Source organism: Stegastes partitus, unplaced genomic scaffold (genome assembly GCF_000690725.1).
Source record: "Stegastes partitus isolate 25-593 unplaced genomic scaffold, Stegastes_partitus-1.0.2 Scaffold2331, whole genome shotgun sequence".
NCBI classification, from domain to species: Eukaryota; Metazoa; Chordata; class Actinopteri; family Pomacentridae; genus Stegastes; species Stegastes partitus.
In genome coordinates, this window is record NW_007580062.1 from 43,598 (window position 1) to 48,856 (window position 5,259).

Here is a 5,259-nt window from a genome sequence, read left to right on the forward strand (position 1 = left end):
TATTAAGATTAAAAGTTTGATTAATGGGCCCCCTATAGCTCACCTGGTTGAGCGGGCGGCCCATGAACAGGGGCTGTAGTTCCCCGATGCAGCGGTCGTGAGTTCGAATCCCGCTCACGACCCTTTGCTGCAGGTCTGTCCCCATTCTTCTCCCCCCTTTCCTGTCTCCCTCTACTGCTCTAAATAAAGGCAAAAGCCAAATAAATATATTTTAAAAAGTTTGATTAAAATATGAAACAAAAGTAAGAATGCCTGCTTTTGTAACATAAAAATACACAAAATTAGGCCGTTATAAGGCTTCTCATAAAAACACTAAATTCAAAAGGGTTCAAAGCGTTCATATTTGCCAAGTTAGGCTAAAATATGAGGCTACAGATGATAATAAATTAAGAGCCATTTGGGAGCCGAAAGAGCCAGTTCTGCTTTGGGAGCCGTGCCACAAGAGCTGACTCTTTGAAAAGAGCCAAACTTCCCATCAAGAGCGTGAAGGTGCTCCACAGCTGCACCTGTACCTGTTGTGCATGTGTTGGATAAAAGTCATTGATTTATTCCAGTGGGTGTAAAAGTGGACAGATTAAATGTTGGAGGTTGAACACCAGGGGAGGTCCACTGTAGTGAGGGGAACCGGTACCAGCCACCGCGGTTCGACATGATCCAGAGCCTAAAAGGTAATAACAGCCCCCCACACCCTCGTGCCTCTCAACCTGGTTTCCAAGCTACACTGTGAAGTTAAATGTTCACTTGTAAACTGTCACACCAGTGTTTAAACATGTGTTGAGCTGTACCGTGGGTCCAATGAATATTGTCCGAGCTGGTGGAGAAGAGACTGGTGTCAAGGAGGGGAGACGGCTGGAAATGAACGTGTTAATGAGAGTTAAAGTACCCTGTTGTTCCTGTGGGAGGAGAGGTGAGAAGTTAAGGAGTGGAAAGCAGCGTTGGGGAAGACAGACTGGACCCTCCTGTACACCGCTCGTAATTGTTTTATTGATATTTTATGTGAGTCCTGATCTTTGTTGTTCAACCCCACCGACAGCACCACCACCTGGACATGTGGATGAGCCGGAGTTTTCTCCAAAACCTTCCAGAAATGGTAGAAGGACGCTCCTGGACAGCTGTCGATCTGGATGGTTTGGCAGTAATACGGTGGTGTACGGTTGAAGTTCCAGTCGCTCAGAAACCATATTTCTTTTTGGCCATTATGACTCCGGTCGACCAGCTTCCTGTCTGGTCTGGCTTTGTGCTGGATGGGGGGGGAGTGCTGTCTTTGCCTGCTGGTTATGACCCTGCATTCTGTCCCTACCAGCTACCAAGTTGCCAGGTCTATATGTGGAGGAGGAGGAGCAGGAAGACACCAGGGAGGCCAAAGACTTGAGTTCCTTGCAGGTATTTGTTTTGGTGGGGTCAGAGGAGATCGTCTTGCCTGTGGGGTCAGCATGGTTATGCTTCAGTGACCTCATTCTCATCATTTGGTTCCCCACCACCTCTTTTTGTCCAGTTGAAAACGGTTTTGTCTGAGGGTCAAGCTGAAGGTCCGGACTCCGCCCCGGTGTCTCCACACGCCCTGCAGAGATGGAGAGAGAGACAGCAGCTGTACCCTCAGGTCCGACTCCATTTCTAGGACCGATGCATCGGAGAGAATCGGTTAGTAAGTGTTAATTGAAACGCTGCCTGTTGAGACCAATTTATTGTAAACACTATAGATGTCTCCCTCACTTGTATTTATTCTGTGTCTCCAGGACAGGCAGTATGGGCCCGGCTTAACAAAGTCCTCCTCTGAAGAGGAAAAAGTCGGAGGAGGTGACGACGAGGGATGAGGAGGAGGAGGGAGCACTTCTTTTTAAAAACGCATTCAAACTCGCAATATGAGCGCATTCAGATTTCCAGTTCTAGTGGGAGAACACGCAGCCCTCTGCCTCCCCGTTGCCATGGTGACTCGTCGACTCGGGGCTCCATTGATGCTGGCTTTCTATAGGTGTGGTGCACGCGCTGAACTCCAGGTGAAGCTACTCCCAGTTGATCAAACGAACTCACATCCGCTGTTCTGGAACCGGAAACTCAGAGTTTCCTGTCTCAGAGTAGATCAGCTCAGAGTTCAGGATCAGACTCAGAGTTCGTTGAAGCTGCTTCGTGAAACGGAGCCCTGATGTGTCTACACAGCATCATCCTGCAGTAGCTGCAACACCTGTGCAGCAACAAGGGCTCCCCACTAACCCAAACACAGGGAGGTAGTGGTAGGCTTGAGAAGTCACCATAAAATAGTTTTGGCAATATTTTATATTTTAACTCCCTTTAATAGACACCACAGGCATTGGTGTCTATTGGATATGTATGGATATGTCTAGTGGACCACATTGTGAAACAATCACAGAAATGGAGAATCAGACCATGCTGAGCATCATGGACCCTAAAGCTTCATCCTGCCCAACAGCAGCTGGTATGTGTTCTTAGTGGGGAATAAAGAGCTGTGTGATATTTCAGAGATGTGTGTTTCTCATCTTGAAGCCCAACCACCCCTGTTCCTATGTAAAAAAATGTAAATATCAGAATTGTTATGACTGTGATGTTCCATGTGAAAAAGCTCCTCTCCCTCCTACAATCAACCTAAATATGTTTTGGACTCTGACAGCCGAGGCTCTGAGCTCATTGTAAAAACAGGAACAAGTTGCCTGACCCGTGCTGACTTCCGGGGGGCTTGGATTGAACAACGAAATGGAATCAGTGGTAAGTTTACGTTTGATACCATATCATTTTGAGCTCATTATGTCTGTACGTCACCGCCAAGTTTAATTGTTTTTGTTTGTTTCTTTGCAGATAGGAAATGCATGCTTAGAAGTCATTGAGAAAATTGCTCAGTCACAGGTATAAAACATTGTTTGTGGAGTATACTTTTCCTTTTTTTATTAGATGAGTTTTTGCTCACCTTTGAAATGAACATATTCCACCAACATTATGCAACCCACTCCAACACTTAGCTGTAAGTGTAACGTGTCCGACTGATTTTTTATTCAAAATACATTTCTTGTGTATTAACACAGTTTGCTTTAGATTTTTTGTTGTTGTACTAGACTGATGCTTCAACCAGATCCATACTGGATGTGTTCATATTTACTTTCTACAATATTAGTGACTTGTGGATGTTTTGTGAGATCATAGTTGATGAAAAACAATATTTGACTTATTGTCAATGTCACACAGATGAAAAAAGGCAACAGGACATATGATCATGATGTGACTGTGTGTTCATGTTTTGTTTTCTCATACATCACAGGTCTGGACCAGAGGAGGCTGGATGGAGCTCTTTCATCTCAGCTCAGGACATCGTTTAGAAATGTTATGTTAGAAACAAAATTAGCTGCAGTGCACCGTCATTCCACAGGGTGGCGCTGAAGCGTTAAGCAGTACAGGAACTTTGCACCAGTTCAACCTGCAGAACTTTCACTGTGAACTCACAGGACGTTGTGATGAACAGGACTGATCTGCAGCCGCACGGTTCAGAACCTGTGGTGGAATCAGAGAGAGCAGATCAGGTGGAGGTGGAGGAGGAGTGTGGAGCAGAAGGAGTGGAGGAGTCTCAGGGAGTCTGCAGAGACTGTAGCAGGACAGAGCAGCAGCAGAGCAGTCCACAGACACTGATGATGCTCTGTCACATCCAGCAGAACACAGTTCCTCCCAGTAACACGGCCCAGTCAGAGTCTGGTCCAGCCTCTGGATCATCAGGACACAGTTCATCCTCTCAGCACAAACACCCTCCTGATCAGCATAACTTCCATCTGCAGAGAGAAGAAGAATGAGCAGAGGAGATGAGTGAGTGTTTGCAGAGACTCTTCATCAGCTGCCAGTCAGTGCTGCAGCTCATCGGGATGAAGAGCAGCAGGACTTGAGTCCTGTTCAGAGCAGCAGCTTCATGTCAACGTGTTGGAGTGAACACACTGAGCTCCAGGCTCACACACCTGCACACACTGTCAGCATCAGGTGTGTTTCTCTGCACATCTCACTGCAGTCCACAGTGGAAACAAGCTGCTGACAGTCATCCAGCTTCATCACTGCACAAACTCTTCACTCATCACTTCCTGCTGCTCCACTGAAACCAACAGTCTGTGAGAGTCCATCAGCATCTCATCTGCTCTACAAACATCAAGTCAATGCTGTGAAACAACAGGAAAGTCTGGCAGCAAAGGGCCACAAGATGTGTTCACATGCTTCTGGAAAGTTCACAACCTGGAACATCCAGACAGAGTGGAGCAGCAGCTTTCTGTCAGATACACATATTTGAGCAGATTTACATTCAGTTCAACACCAATTTTAAGTTCAAATGTTGTAAAAGATCAGGTGAATATTTGTCAGAATGCAGATGATTGATGTGACATTATTGACAGTGTCGGCCTGTTTTTGATGGTTCGTGTGAATTGAACATGTTGTTCTGTGATTTTACTGGATTCTGTCTGTAGTTTAACACAATGATCAAACATCTGTTAAACACTGAAACTGTTTACCATTTTAATCCCTGATATACAGAATTGTTCCTTCAAATAACAGCACACATCTGGTAAATATTGATCATTATTGCTGATTTATATATATATATGTATAGTTAAACTCCATTGTTGTACCAGTGTCATTATTGACAGTTTTATTCTGTTCTTTAACAGCACACGTTTAAATTCACATTTGTTTCTCTGGGTTTACTTCATATTATCTGCAACTGAACAAAATGATCTAATGTGTGTAAAACAGCAGGAAATGTTGAGAGAATGACTAAATGTCATGATGTTGCTGTGAAATCAGAGGTTTGCAGCTTCAGTCACACTGATCTCAGAGCTGTGACCAACATCAGACTGATCAGCTGATCGCTGCTGAGAGGAGACAACAAACAGTAGATCAGATCTGATGGACACTGTGATGGAGGAGGACATCTGTCTCTGCACATCTGGAAGGCTGTCAGCTGGAGGCAGCTTTAGTTCCTCGACACATCAACACAACAACAGTTGGCTTCACATGGACTCAAACACACCATGACAACAAGCTTGTAGCTCATCTGATTGGCCGACTGCTGCCTCTGTGTTTCTGTCCCATCAGAATTCTGTCACCGTTCTGCTCTCACAGCTGCATGTTTACAGGAGACACTGGATCTTTGCTGTGATACTGACTGTGTTGATAGAAAACTGCTGAAAGCAGCAGAGACTGACTGGAACCTTCTACTGACCTCAGAGTCTGCAGGCTGCAGTCTGGACTCTCCACAAGATCATTAAGATGCTTCAC

The 5,259-nt window shown here is 45.2% G+C and overlaps 1 long non-coding RNA gene across 1 annotated transcript; it reads right to left on the minus strand.

The window, feature by feature from the left end:
* Window positions 1-2,869: 2,869 nt before the first annotated feature.
* Window positions 2,870-5,259, minus strand: LOC103374704 (uncharacterized). The gene is made up of 2 exons (XR_521143.1): window positions 5,204-5,259; window positions 2,870-3,770 (listed from the first exon to the last, which is right to left on the minus strand). It is a non-coding gene; the product is annotated as an uncharacterized LOC103374704 (long non-coding RNA).